This window comes from Nycticebus coucang, chromosome 2 (genome assembly GCF_027406575.1).
Source record: "Nycticebus coucang isolate mNycCou1 chromosome 2, mNycCou1.pri, whole genome shotgun sequence".
Taxonomy (NCBI): domain Eukaryota; kingdom Metazoa; phylum Chordata; class Mammalia; order Primates; family Lorisidae; genus Nycticebus; species Nycticebus coucang.
The window spans coordinates 152,847,627-152,863,640 of NC_069781.1; the positions used below are offsets into that span (position 1 = coordinate 152,847,627).

General features: G+C 42.9%; 1 protein-coding gene and 1 pseudogene across 3 annotated transcripts in view; one reads left to right on the top strand and one right to left on the bottom strand.

Annotated features, from left to right (window-relative positions):
- FTO (FTO alpha-ketoglutarate dependent dioxygenase) overlaps nt 1–16,014 on the top strand; it is a 413,048-nt gene that overhangs the window by 309,257 nt on the left and 87,777 nt on the right. The window lies entirely within an intron of this gene.
- On the bottom strand, nt 2,591–3,797 carry LOC128593683 (F-actin-capping protein subunit alpha-1-like; annotated as a pseudogene).

Genomic DNA, 16,014 nt, shown 5'->3' on the forward strand with positions numbered 1-16,014 from the left:
TTGGGGGCAGGTGAACCCCTCTGCCAGCCCAAGGTGGTCCATGGTTGGGTTAGGCCAGTTGTGGAGTTCCTGTTTCCCTTTGCGAGGCCCTCACTTTCCCATCCTCTCTTGCAAGTAGGAAGGGACATGTGACAAGTTCTGACCTGCTGAGATAGAAGGCAAAGTCTGCTAGAGGACTTCCAGAAAGGACTTTTTTCCTAGTGCAAAGACTGAGCCTCATGTTTGTTAAAAAGAGCCTCCTTCTCTGCCCTTCCAGAGGCTTCCTGCCTGTGTGCACAGTGAGAAGGCTGATGCTGGAGTTATAGGAGCCAACTTTCACCATGACGTGACAAGTTGGAGGACAAAAAACTATCAGAGCCATGTTGGAAAATCAAGGGCAGAAAGGGCCTGGGACCATGATAGCCAGTCTGGAAAGCTGCCACCTCCAGACTTCTTGTTATATAAGTTTCAAGTATCCTGATGGTCTCAGCTATTTATGGTTGAATTTTTGCTGCTTGAAATGGGACATATCCTAACTTATGCAGTTGCTTTTAGAAGAATAAACGAAACTGAATCAGCATCTTAAGAGGAAAGGTGATTAATTGGGTAAAATATATGGAAGTTGTGACAACATAATATTTAAGAAATTGGTGACTGACCTCTGTTCTTCTATTAGGTGTAGGGAAGACCCGCTGAGTAGCCCTGAACCATTCATCACTCAGGAAACATTAATTTTTTTTTTTTTTTTTGTAGAGACAGAGTCTCACTGTACCGCCCTCTGGTAGAGTGCCGTGGCGTCACATGGCTCACGGGAACCTCTAACTCTTGGGCTTACGCCATTCTCTTGCCTCAGCCTCCTGAGCAGCTGGGACTACAGGCGCCCGCCACAACGCCTGGCTATTTTTTTGTTGCAGTTTGGCCGGGGCTGGGCTTGAACCCTCCACCCTCGGCATATGGGGCCCGCGCCCTACTCACTGAGCCACAGACGCCGCCCAGGAAACATTAAATTTTTTATCTGTGATCTTCCTGGCACTGTGTAAGATTCTGAGGATTCAGAGATAAAAGATGGTTTGTATCCTTTGGGAACTTGGAGTCTAGTAAGGGAGTGGTGCTGGGAGTTCTAATGGTGAGGATTGTTGTCTTAGGGTAGGGGTGTGTTCAGGGGTGCTGTTGGAATTCTGATGGGGATCATGAAACCTTGGCCAGGCAGGGGAACAGGAGGAGTCAGGAAGTTTCCAGGATGAAATAATGGCTGAGCTGTATCCAGAAAAAAGAATAGAATTTTCCAAGCAAAGAAAGGTGGAGTGAGAAGATCAGGGGTCTACAAGGCACAGGGACACAGGGAAGTAGACTATTCAAAAACTGTGAATCATAATGTTTGCCACGTTTGATTCATACCTTTTTCTTTTTTACTGAGAATGGCAAAGCTAATGGTAGCAACAAATGTTTTGGTTGTATTATTATTATTATTTTTAAGAACAAAACAGGTGTATTTCTATTGGACTACCTGATACAGAGGATAGTGTGGTATGGATGGATAATATGAATGACAAATAATACAAATATATTTTATTTGAAATAAACAAAAAATGCTTACATAGCTCAAGGGGTCACTTGGAAACCAATTTGCTTAACTGTATTACTTAGCAAAAACAAAGTTTAAGCAGAAATACCCTTCTTTTTTGACATTTATTTGGAGATTTAAGAAGACACTACTTGGTTTTTTAAAAAACTGACCTTCCCTTAAGGTCTGGTCTTAGAAGTGTAAACAATGTAAATGAATCCACCATTACGAGCTGTCATATCCTATCTACGTCACCTGTGCATTCTGAGATCACACACAGACCTGCCGGCATACCTGGGAAGGGTTGCAGCATCACAGTTACATTTGAATTCTTGGCAGGCAGGACTGAGGAAGGGTAATTCGGAACAAGTTTTACATCCTATTCGGAAGAAATCACTAGTATTCCTTTAAATAACAGGTTACAATAGAAAGATACTGCCTGGAAGTTAACCTTTTCACTTTGGTTCATTTTTAGTTTCTGTTTGTGATTTACATAATTGTTTGAATCATTTGCTTACAGCACAATCCTGCCATAAAATATTAAAGCACAAGATACTTATTTCTTCAACATCTGCATTTTTCAAGTTTTAATATTTTACTACATCCACAGTATGTCAGTAGTTTTTAATGTTTAAAAAAATTAAAGGGGTAAAACTTTTCTAAACATGCAGATGTCTGTAACTACAATGGTACCAGATGAGAAGATGACTATGAGGGAGGGAAGAAAGCAAACATGTTCACGTGCAGGGACTGCAGGTCAAGTCTTTGGATTTAAAAACAACTTCCCCAGAGAAGCTGGCTGTAATGGAATTTCCAGAAAACTTCCTTTGCCCCCAAGAAGGACCTGAGAGGTCCTAATCCAAACTTTGGAAAACTACCGTTATGAGATGCTAATAAATGATGATCAGAGCAGTTGGAGGGACAAGGGTGAACGTGCCTTCCGTTTAGCTATAGCTTTTCTATAGCTATAGCCTTTCTAGCTGTTGGTGGGTAAGTAAAAACCACTGAAGTACCAGAAGTTCTTTAAAGGACAGGGGTAGAAAAGTACTGAACATTATTACCTTGTCCAAATCAGTTTCAGGGCTTCGTGGCCAGGAAAATTTTCTAAATAGTAAAATGACTCCAGGATAGACCTCTAACATTAAATGTAGCAAAAGTAACAACAACAAAAATTTACAAGTAGATATAGTGATAACAGAAAATTACAAAGCAGAGAACACAAAAAAATGAAGACAGTGCTACAAGTTCAGCAGTATTCCAATGAGGCTAGAAAACCTGATTACTGTGAAAGCCCTAGCAAAATATCCCTCTTGTTTATAAATCACTTATTGATCATATGACCACACGTTGAATCCTTTTTCTTTCCACATACCGAAGAATCCCACATTCAGCCTTTAAGCATTCTGCATTGCTTTGTCAATCTTGTAGCTGAGTATCTTGTTCCAGTCGATTTTGGTGCAGGTAACTGGACGCTGCCAACACAAAGCCTTGAAGTGGTATCTGACATTGTTTGATAGTTTTCACTAATGCTGTCTGATACTCATTTTCTGCATTCTCTATGATTTTAATAAACTCCTTGGCGGTTTGAACTTCACTTGAAACAGTCACTGAATCCTGTGCATCTTTATGACTACCCAACTGAACTTTGCCATCTTCATAATAGTGAACCAGAATCTTAAGCACTCCAACAACCTGGGCTGTAGGTGGTGTGACAGTGAACTTCCACTCTGATCTCCAACGACCATTCCAGAAGTTTTTAGGCTGAAACTGGTGGCTTTCAATACATGCAATAATAGTCTGTTGCCCATCTATAGTTTTAGCATAAACAGTACAGAAGCCATTGGAATAATGATCTTTCACATAGGCTCTTAAAGCACTATCACAGGATTCTCTCCAAGACTTCAGACCCCCATCTGCTTCTTCCTGCTGGGGGTCACTTGCTTCTTTCCATAAGTGATCAAACTTAAAGGAAATTTTGTTTCTTGGATCTAAAAATCTGCTATTACCCAGGTCACCGTGTTCTCTAATTCAGACCTGATCTTCATATCCTTCAGTCTTCACAGGTGTGAACTGGTCCAAGTTATACTGGGCACATGCATGTGCTGCGCCTTCCCTGAGGAGATTGTCATTATTAAGTGGTAGCCAAACATCATTGAATACTGCATTAAATTCCCCTGGGGGTGCATGGATGATGAATTTAGCAGCTATATGTTACCTTCTCCTCATCCGACACCCGATCCTCGAAGTCAGCCATCTTGGCTCTGTTTTGGTTGTATTATTTGCTATACTTTGTTATTTTAAAAATATTTTATAATTTAAAGTGAATAAATGAGAAGTGAAAGCAAGAGCACAAACCATCATTTCACAGTGTGTGTACCTCAGAACACCAAGTTCATGCGATGTTAAATTATTTTAAGCAGAATGAAAGAAGGAGGTGATTTCCATGGCCAGGTAAGTTTGGGAAACAGTAGAAATTTGAACAGTGTAAGAATTCCCAGAGGCCGGGCAGCACCTGTGGCTCAGTGAGTAGGCGCCGGCCCCATATACCGAGGGTGGCGGGTTCAAACCCAGCCTTGGCCAAACTGCAACAAAAAAAATAGCCGGGTGTTGTGGCGGGCGCCTATAGTCCCAGCTGCTTGGGAGGCTGAGGCAAGAGAATCGTGTAAGCCGAAGAGTTAGAGGTTGCTGTGAGCCGTGTGATGTCATGGCACTCTACCCGAGGGCAGTACAGTGAAACTCTGTCTCTACAAAAAAAAAAAAAAGAATTCCCAGAGGCCCTCGTGCACTTCTGTTGATGGTTACTGTCTAGCAGGAGGCCACCACCTAGAGCATTCCCCAACAGATATCTGACCATACATTGTTTTAAAATAACCTTATATAGAGCTGAGCATTAAGAAAGGGTTGGTACTGATGGCTCCTTCAGGAAACCTAACTGGAAAGGGAAGTATAGCCACAGAGAGGTAACAGAACAGAACACAGGTAGAGGGAGACATTTCATGAGATGGGAGAGTCAGGAGCAAGTGCATACGCCAAGGGCAAAGTGCAGCAGTGAGGCGGAACAGACACAAACAGGGAAGACACAGCAGCAAGGGGAACAATTGATAAGGTTAGCAAGATGCTTGAGGTTATAAGAAGGATGAACTACTAGAGGACTTCTGCTGTGTCTCTGTTCATGATTTTTGTAATACTGTGCAAAAAAAAGTCGGACTCTAAATCACAGACTTAATCTACATACTAGAATCTATTTAATGAATCTAGGTATCAGTTAGTACTGTTACAGTTATAAGAAACAGAAAACCCAAGTCAAATTGACTTAAGCAAGAAGAGTTTGTTGATGAATATAATTTAAAAGGACAGTGTTACTGGCTTCAGGCATAGCTTGATCCAGGTGTTAACTGTGTTACCAAGACCATCTCTCTGCTCTTAAGTTCTCTTAGTTGGTTCTACCTTTATGTTCCTCATGGCCCCTGGAAGCATTAACCTGTTCTTTATTGGTTGCAAGATGGTATAGCTCCGTAGACATTACATCTGCCATCCTGCCGCAAGTCCTATAAAAGAGGACACTGAAGAAGTCCCGCTTCTTACTCTGTCTCCTTAGTCTGATGGAATCACATGTCCATCCCTGAGCCACTTCTTATGACCAGAGATAAGGCATATACTGATCGGCTTAAAAGAGTTAGTCCCCATCAGCCTGTCCGTTGAGTTGTGAAATTCCCAAAGGAAAACCAAGAGTCTTGTGTCTCAAGAGTAGAGTATGTTAAGAAAGTAACCTTTCTCTTCCAAAAAAGGAAACTTCCATGACAGAGCCCTTACATTTTTCTGCAACATGATTTTAAATTCTAAATGTTGGAATGTTTAGGGTCCCAGATCTGACAACACGAATTAGATCCCTCCATGTGTAGCACCCACGTAAGTGAAGGGTGTTGACAGCCATCGTAGGGAGTGCCGATGCTTGCTGAAGAAGTCATGCAATAAATCCTCGCTGGAAATAAACAGAAAGCAGCTTTTGAGAACCCAAGCTTTTACCCACGACCCAAACCTGTCAGCCATGGGCAGAAGTCATTAGCAGGATTTATATGTACCCGAACCCAACACTGAGTCACAGGGAGAGCCGCAGAGGGGATTTCTCTCTTCCGGAAACCAAGCAAAGGAATCGGGAAGACTTTCCGGGTAAAGTTTCAGAGAACCTAATGCATAAATCCCCTTAACAAACACTGGGATTGGGGCTTGTAACTAAGCTCTCTTGCTTGGGTCCTGCAGAGACAGCCTGCCGTGGGGCCAACACCACCAAACCAAAGAAGAAAGGGTATAATTTAGGGTAAAAATATGGAAACTGCTTAAAAAGGTAGGGTTTTCTTAATGTGACACTTTGTACATTTTTTGCATGGCAGTCCCTGAGCTGTCGTGAAAGGCGTCGTCAAAGCACTATTTGCTGGGAGACATTGTACCCTCTTCTCTATTTACAATGTCACTGACCTCCATTTCACCTCCTAGAGACTGTGTCATTAATTGGTTGGGTTCTTCCAAACGCCATGATAAATTAGATGGAAAAGTCTGGATTTTCTCCATAGTACACTGAAGATATCACTAATTTGCTAATTGTCTACTTCACAGGGGAGTTTTCTAGGGGTTTTCTTTATCTTCTGGATCGACAGACATTCTTCATGTAGGTGTCTTGGGCTTTGAGATATGCAGGAGGGGTCTCTGTGCGGGACAGTGTGCCGTGATCTCACTTTGAGAAATGCAGGAGGGGTCTCTGTGTGGGCCGTGTGCTGTGATCTCGCCTTGAGAAATGCAAGAGGGGTCTCTGTGTGGGCCGTGTGCTGTGATCTCGCCTTGAGAAATGCAAGAGGGGTCTTTGTGCAGACAGTGTGCCGTGATCTCGCTTTGAGAAATGCAGGAGGGGTCTCTGTGCGGGCAGTGTGCCGTGATCTCGCTTTGAGAAATGCAGGAGGGGTCTCTGTGCGGGCAGTGTGCCGTGATCTCGCTTTGAGAAATGCAGGAGGGGTCTGTGTGCGGGCCGTGTGCCGTGATCTCGCCTTGAGAAATGCAGGAGGGGTCTCTGTGCGGGCAGTGTGCCGTGATCTCGCTTTGAGAAATGCAGGAGGGGTCTCTGTGCGGGCAGTGTGCCGTGATCTCGCTTTGAGAAATGCAGGAGGGGTCTCTGTGCGGGCCGTGTGCCGTGATCTCGCCTTGAGAAATGCAGGAGGGGTCTCTGTGCAGACATTGTGCCATGATCTCGCTTTGAGAAATGCAGGAGGGGTCTCTGTGCGGGCCGTGTGCCATGATCTCGCCTTGAGAAATGCAGGAGGGGTCTCTGTGCGGGCCGTGTGCCGTGATCTCGGCTTGAGAAATGCAGGAGGGGTCTCTGTGCGGGCCGTGTGCCGTGATCTCGCCTTGAGAAATGCAGGAGGGGTCTCTGTGCGGGCAGTGTGCTGTGATCTCGCCTTGAGAAATGCAGGAGGGGTCTCTGCGGGCAGTGTGCCGTGATCTGGCCTTGAGAAATGCAGGAGGGTCTCTGTGCGGGCAGTGTGCCGTGATCTGGCCTTGAGAAATGCAGGAGGGGTCTCTGTGCGGGCAGTGTGCCGTGATCTGGCCTTGGGAAATGCAGGAGGGGTCTCTGTGCGGGCTGTGTGCCGGGATCTCGCCTTGGGAAATGCAGGAGGGGTCTCTGTGCGGGCAGTGTGCCGGGATCTCGCCTTGAGAAATGCAGGAGGGGTCTCTGTGCGGACAGTGTGCCGGGATCTCGCCTTGAGAAATGCAGGAGGGGTCTCTGTGCGGACAGTGTGCCGTGATCTCGCCTTGAGAAATGCAGGAGGGGTCTCTGTGCGGACAGTGTGTCGTGATCTCGCCTTGAGAAATGCAGGAGGGGTCTCTGTGCGGGCCGTGTGCCGTGATCTCGCTTTTCCTACTCCTTGCAGTAGATACAAAGTCAGGGCGAATGGTGAGTCCCAATGGAAAGGCCCCCTCACAGCCTGTTGAGGAAGAGAACAGGAGTGGTCATGTGTGGTGGCAAATGTCTGTGCTCCATTAGCTCTTCGGCCATGGAGTTGGCCGCCATTCAACTGCCTCGATGGCTGGCTTTTGTATATGGTTTTTCTTTCCCACCTCATGTTTGATTGCAAACTTATTTTGACTGAGGATTGACTTGTCACCTCCTGTTGATGTTTCCAGTTATTACATAAAGAAAAACACAGGAGAGAGCAAACAAGCAAGTATATCCTATCAGGTCACCAAGCATAGAAGTCATACTCAAATTTCCAAGGAAAAGAAGGGGATTCGAAGTAGAGAATAGAGAGGGAAAAAATCCTTATGGTATTTTGGGCCTAAGTCATGTCCTGGACTCTGGATAGTTTTTGTAGCTACTGGTGATTCCTGGGACTGCTGAGGGGAAGAAATTCTGGTCCAACCTACATTGCCATGTAATGCTGTGGAATCACTCTAACATTCTGATTTCTCTGATTACAAGTGACTGCAACAACAAAGAGCATAGCTCTGCTTTAAGAACTGTTTCCACGGTGTCTCCAGGGGACAGGTTTGCTTTGGTCTGTAAATTCCCAAGGCAAGCCGAGACTATGTAAATTAAAGCAATGGAGCCGGTGACAACCAACTCTGTGGTTTTATTTGATTTTCCAAAACACATGTCCGTCGGTATGTCTTAGACAACACAGTATGATTAAAGCGCAGTGATAATCACTCATATATTGCATTTTAATTGGTATAATGTGTGATGAATAGTAAAGTTGGAACCACCGAGTGTACTTTTACCTTTGAGCTGTTTCTTTGATTCATCAGAATTTCTGACAACCTGAAACAGGAGTCAGGAAGTCTGTTTCTGAGCTGGCCCCTGCTGGCCATCAGCTACATGACCTTGGATATGTCACTTCATTTCTTTGAACCCCTTTTTCCTCAGCTATAAAATGAGGGATTTAAACTAGATAAGATCTAAGGAGCCTTGCACTTTGGTATTTGACTCTTCCAAGGCCTTTTTAAAACTCTTGAATTTAATCACCGAATTCTGGGATCTCAAGACTCTTTAGGACTTGAGTCTCCTTCTTTGTAATCTCTGACAAAGATGACTGTTGGCCAAACTTTGGATTTTGGGGATTGATTTTAGTGAATTGCATTGTGCATATTTTTAACTAGCTTAAATTTGAGAGAGAGAGAGGGGAAACTAGCAATTGAAATAGTTTTTCTCCTGCCATTCCACTTGAGCACTTGCCTTGGAATAAATATGGAATGGAAGTCAGGACTCCACATGTTTCGAAGGGGCTGAATAGCTCCTGTTCTGAGGGAGACTCTACACATTAAATGCATGTTTGTTTGTTTTTTCTGCACCACATGGCCCTAGACATAAAGCACTTGACTTCATTTGGTACTTAGCTAAAGAAACATCTATTCTGACGATGGAGGGAAACCTAACTGCTGGACTTAGTGAAAACTAGCATATTGGGTTACAAGATGACAAGTAATTATTTCTGTTCAATTTAAGGAATTTTTGAGCGTAATTTTTAATTCTTCATAATTTGATTTCTCTGATAACTTTAGGACCCAATGCCCCTACCTAAGATGGGACCCATCTCTGAAGTTCATTAGATTTTTTTGCTTCTGCTCTTCTGGTTAGTCTGTGGAAGGATGAGAGTGGAGTTGGAAACGGGGTGCGTGCTAATGTAATCCAGTTGTTAGGCTCGTGCCTTCCCGACATCCCTTGGGAACTGCTTTCAGCGTGTGGTCACTGGGTTGTGTTCTTAGGCAACCTGCAAGGCACCAGCAACACATTCAGCCTCCAAAGCCGAGCTTGGAGCCTCAGAAGGGGCTACCTTTGGGCAGATTGTGTTCCAAACACCTCAGGAAAAACACAACAAATTTCTACTCGAACGCATCCTTTTGCCACGTAAAGGCAAATACTTGCAAGACTAGGAAAAGACACTGGCGAGTGTCCCATAGTCTCTTTGTGAAACTAAATGCATTTTTAGCAAATTCTAAGCAAAAACATGAATTCTATGTTAGCCTCTTCTTATTTCCCACTTGGTGGCAGTTTCATGAAAAGGGAGGATCTCTGCTTCTCTTTACATCACATCACCCTTCAGAATTCTAGAATCACTTCAGATCTTCAACACTTCAAATAAGCAGTGTTCTTTCAGTTTCTTTTTAATGCAGTAATATTAAAAAAAATTTTTTTTTAATTAAAAGAGTACTTTATTATCAAAAAGACAGATAATACCAAGTGTTGATGAGGATGGGGAGAAAGTGAAGCCTTCCTACATTGCTGGTGGGGATGTAAAATGGTACAGCCACTTTGGAAAACAGTCTCAATAATCTTTAAAAGGTTATTATAGAATGACCACATAAGCCAGCAATTCCACTCCTGGTTACCTAAAAGGAATTAAAGCTTGTGACCACACAAAACTTGAACACAAATGTTCAGAGTAGAATTATTCATAATACTCAAAAAGCAGAAACAACCCAATGTCCATCAAATGATGAGTGGGGAATCAAAATGTGCCATATCCACCCAACGAAATAATATTTGGCAATAAAAATAGTGAAGTCCCGATCCATGCTACAATATCATACACAAATTTTGGAAACATTGCTGAGTAAAATATCGCATAGTGTGATTCCACTTACATGCAATGTCCAGAATAGGCAAGTGGGTGGAGACAGAAAGCAGATTCGTGGTGGTCGGGGGCTGGATAGGCAGGGAGGACTGGACTAAAACCACTGACGTGTACTCCTGTGATAGGCGAATATTATAGTGTGTGAGTTATATTTTAATAAATCTGTTACTGAAAAATTTAAGTTAAAAAATACCTTATGTCAGACCATGTCATTCCCCTGCCCAAGACCTTCTGTCCCATGGAGAACAAAAACCAATCTTTCTCAATCTGCCCCTACCTGCCACTTACTGAGCCCCCTCACCCCTTGTTCATCCTGCCACCCTGGGCTCTGTGCTGGTCCCCCAGCCTGGAGTGTGTTTTTGTCTCCAGGCCTTTGCTCTTGCTAGTCCTTTGGCCTGAGGCTGTTCTGACCTTTGAATCTTTGTTATTCAGTGTCACCTGACTGCCCTCTGAGATGCCATCCTAGGAAATAGGACAGAAAAAGTTTAGGTTTTAAAAAGGTAGTCTTTGTCTTCTCTACACATACTTAACTGATGGTTGACAGCTTTGCTATAAAAAAAGATCTTAAGTAATTTTACATTTTATATTCACTCTTTGAACAGATGATGAGACATCTCTTTAGTGGGTGTCATGTTTAATGTTGTTCCTAGGAACAAATGTAATTTCTATGAGAACATTAAACCATTCTGCTCTGAAGCAGAGAACAACAGCCTTCGTCCTTTCAGTACGTCACTTCTTGTTTATGGAATCATAACAATTCATAATCAAATCATAACAAAAAATATGATCCTCTTACGTGACTCCTATACCACCTTATACTTGTATGCCATTTCATATTTTTTAATGATTTCCCTCTAGAGGTTTTGTTGGGACACAAAAGGCATTGTACCGAAACTGATTTTATTTTTAATTCAGGGTAACAGATACCATTATTGCATTTTAACTTTTAAAAACAATAATCAAGAAATAGGCATAGAAAAATGTTTGATGATCTTTACTGAGCATGCTACATCTCTAGGGAAAAGACCCTGCTAAAAATGTAGCAAGCAGCAGAGTAGCCCATGTTGGGTTATTCCATGGAACTAGGATGTCGCCACCGGGTGATTATGAAACACCCGTGTGAGATACGACATATCAGGTATGACATATCTGCATCCTTTAAAGAGAGGTCAAATTCAAAATGGGACATGTCACACAGATGCATTAGAACTTCCTCAGGGGTCAGGTGACGTCTCTTTTGGTTTGATACCAGGCACCATTTCTGATGTGATAAAGTTATTTAGCTTGATGGTGTGGAAATTCGGTGGAGTACCTTAGTGTTAAGGGATGTCTCTGGGCTACCCCAGGTTTCTTGTCTTCATGTTGAGGCAGATGTTAAAGGAAGGAGAACCTTCTTCCATACTGTTTTTCTAGTGGCCTTCATAGGACTTGGCTTAGTATTTTTATTATATGCATATATAAAACATACGTGTGTCTCTCTCTATATACACACACACAATGTGTAGAATTGTTAATATTATTAGCTATATTAATATATTATATTAAATCTATAATTATATTAGTATATGAATGGCTACATAACATAGCGAAGTCCCAAACACTGTTAATGTAATATGTGTAGTACATATTATCTGCATTCTGTCCCTTAAACTTCATGAACATTCTTTGAAGAGGAAAATATTACCATTTTACAGATGAGAAGCCTGAGGAGAGTAGAAGTTAAGTAGCATGCCACGCTTGTGCAGCTGTCTCTCGTTCATTCAGTTACAATTCATGAAGCATTTATCAAACGGCCACTGGCATTAAAGATACAGAGGATCAAACCAGACCCTGCTGCAAAGAAGCTTCTAAGGTTAGCAACTGTGCCGGCCCAGAATTTAGTTATACCATCTCAGAGGCAAAGGAGCCTAGATTGGGAAGTTTTCTGGTTGTCTGCCTGAGATTAATGTAATATGTAAATATAAACAACAATGTATTTATGGAAAAAATTGTCCCAGAAAAACATTTCTTTTTACTGTGTCTAGGACTCTACTACTGATTCATTATTAAGTTCTTCGATGACACAGACTATTGCTCAAGAATTTCTTCCCAGAGAAGTTTATAAATAGCAAATATTTTTTCTGATGAGCAGTTCCAGAAAGGGTTACGGTTGGTTTCTTTGGGACACATAATGGGAATGTAGCTGAGCATGATTTCAAAGGGATTTTTTAGGAGCGAATTCCAATTACAGAGAAGTAATTTCCCTTTCTTGCTTACTAAGCTCAGACTAATGCAGTTTCGAGATTCATATCCCTTCTCCCCTTATTTCAACAGATATTTTGAATATGAAAATCTTATGTCAAAACTTAGCTGAAGCCTTCATCAGGCTTTTGAAAGGCTAAGTAAGAATTCTGTTTCTAGCAATAAAAAGATTTGGATCAGAAAGATTCTTTGCTGGCTGCAGTTCCTTTCTGGATGGTAGTTCAAGCAGTCTTTAATCATATTTTTGTTGATTATTTATTAGTTTCCCTGGGAAATCAAAGACTCGGTAACGTAAAATGTGTTTTCCTTAAGATATTTTATGAATCGGAATCCATACCAAAGGAGTAATGGAAAGTACAATTCCATTCCTGATAGGGACTAATTAGAATGAAAATCCCTTTCTCTGGTCTGTGCCCCATGTGGAAATGCTGGCTGACCCAGCTGGCCCAATTGTACCAACCACAGTTTCTGCCTGGACAAAACTCTTATCCCACTCGTAGATAAAGAGAGTGCTTTGTCAGTAAATCAGAACTGTAGAGAACTAGAACTAATTTAAGTGAAAGGATAGGCCCCGAGCCAGCTGTTTGGGTAAACCCACATTGAACCAAATGAAGGACTGAGGAAACTCAATATGAGTGTATTCCAGTCATCAGCCTGGAGAACGTGTAACACAAGCCAGTGGAGTTTGTCATCGTGAGAAATGTGCAGGCAGACTTGCCTTCTCCACTCTGGGGGGCTGCCAGCCTGTGGCAGCTTCGGTCAACATTGAGCTTGCTCTGGGGGAGCCAGACTTTGGCTGGTTTCCTGATGGAGGTTGGGGAATTATAAAACGTGTTTACTTATACAGATTGTCCTGATCAAGTTAAATAAAAAGACATTGGAGGGGAAAGACCTGCTTAGCAAAAATACGAAGGAAATATGATGCATTCCATGCCATGGAGGCCAGTATGGTTTGGGACGATACAAGATTTACATCCATGGAAAAATTGGAAACAATTCAGAGTAGTCAAGTGTGGCCATGAAACACAGACAGCGAGCTGTCAAGGTCTCAAAGAGCACAACTCAGGAGCCAAACGGTCCTACTTCAAAACCCACCATGACACTTACTAGATAGGAGGCCTGGGGCACATTATTTACCCCTTCACCGTTTGTCTCTGAAAATAGAGATAATAAGAATGCTTACCTCATGAGGTGTAAATTAACAGATATAAAGGTGTGTAGGATTCATTATTGTTACTAATAGATCAAAAGTCACAAACTCAAACGCCTTGGTGTCCAGAGTTAGTAATCACTGGCAGCAGAGAGGTGCCTCAGTGATGTGGGGACGATAGGCAGTGGTGGGGATGGTGGCGAGAAGCTGCCACCCCCGCTCAGCACTGATCATGGCCTCTGGGAACGCTGGCCCAGGGTTGCCGGAGCTTCTCGTATTTCCAAAGAAGCTTGAAATGTGGACTTTGTCAAAAATCTCTCAACTCTTAAAAAGTTGTTGATTTATTTTAAAATATTTTGCAAGCCAAACAAAACACTGTCTGCAGGCTATGGGCCACCAGCTAAAGACCTCTTTCATCTAATAATAAAACTCATTTAAATAATGAAATTCAGCTATGGAAATCCATATGATTAATTTATTGTCACACTGCGAAGAGGGATTCATTTTCATTCCAGAATGTTTCTTGAGCTCCTACTACGTGTCAGCCCCTGTGCTGATGCAAAGGACAGACTTGAGAACAAGACAAACAGCCCAAGGAAACCCTGCGACTTCATGAGTTTTGGAGATAAAGAATCACCTGGCACTTAATAGATACTTAATAAATGTAGGTTCCCAACTCCTTTGATTGCCTTTGATATGTCTGGACCTGATCCCCTGAGAACTTGGGAGCTAATTTAGGTTTCTGTGTAGTAATAGTGATATAGTTAAAAACTAATGAATGTCTAAAGATGACCCCACACACACCAGACACACCACACACACACATACCAGGCACATATCCCACACACACACCATGCACACATACCAGACACACCACACACACAGCACCACACACAACCATGAAACTAATGAACCTACCACGCTATTACAGAAATACTCTCCAATAGTTCTAATCTCCCTGAGAGTTTCCCACTTCTTCTCTGAGTCATCACCCTAATCGTTTTATTTGCTATCTCCTCAGTACTCAGGCTGTGATAATTTGTAGTTGTTTGCTTGTTACTTCACCAACTTTTCTGGTTTTTTTCCTTCAAGAGCATAAAGTTCCTTGACACTTCAAAAGGATGTTCGCTGGGACGCGAGCCCTGTGGGCCAGCCCAGTGCCAGTTAGGACGCAGAGAACATTATTTACTGTCTACCTCTTCTTTCTCAGAGACTCACAAAACCCTTAGCAGAGCCATTAAAGCCTCTGGGAAAACAGCAGCCTAGAGAACTGCACGTGATAAACATCTCCTAACTAAACGTGCCCCGAGTGCACTTGGCCGAGGAACACCTGCCCTTGACCGCCTGCTGAATGCATCCTGCTATGCCAAGTGCCTGGTACTGTTCGACTCATTTGGGGAAACGCTGACTTGCCAAATCACTGTTCCCGCTAAGAACTACAGTTTCTCACAATTTCTTCCCCACCCCAGGGTCCATAGACTAAAGTATCTCCAAAATCTCAGACTTCATTGTCAAGAAGTCTAGCAACCTGAGTGTGGAAGGGGCCGACTCTTGGTACCTGGGAACTAGATTATAAGCGCCTTGAGGGAAGGAACCGGCACCCCTGTGCTCTCCACATACCCGGGCACTGGGTCATTCCAGGGGCAGCATTAAGTGAATGCCAGGGGCACTGCAGACTCCTGTCACTGTTGTCACTTGCTCATTCAACTGGGCGGTGAATGGCCTCGGGAAAAAATATGCAGGAGATGTACAATAGACAAATGTAGGTAAAGGCAATGTGGGTGTTTTAGGGTATCATTCTTGTGACTTCTGCAAGTAGAAAATGATTTCTAAATTTTTTAAACTTATTTTTAGTTCTTCAAACTGCTCTCAAAATGTGTAAAATGATACCTCAACTTAAAAATTAAAAAGCCAGGGCCAACCGCAGTGGCTCATACCTGTAATCCCAGCACTCTGGGAGGCCAAGGCTTGAGCTCAGGAGTTGGAGACCAGCCTGAACACGAGAGAGACCCCATCTCTACTAAAAATAGAAAAACTAAGGCAAGAGGATCTCTTGAGCCCAGGAATTTGAGGTTGCTGTGAGCTACGATGCTATGGCACTGTATCCAGAGCGACAGAATGAGACTCTGTCTCAAAAACACACTAAAACTAAAAAGCCATCTTATAAGGCTTGGCAAACTGAGAGATAGAAGCCAGAAAGAAAAATGGTGGATGTTTTCAGAAACAGTTAAATCAAGAAGAGAGTAAGAATTTAGAGGAGAAAGATAAGTGAGAGTTAAAATCAGCAGGTTGGGGTTTTTCCAAAGATCAGTGTCTGATACGGTTCCAAGATGGGATCTCCCAAGAAGCCAGTCCCCAGACCGCATTCCAGACTGTGTTTGCCCCGGCTCCTACCACGTCTTGTGCCAGTAATATTTGCCAGCCCATTCGCCTTCACAAGGTGCTGGCTCCTCCACCAG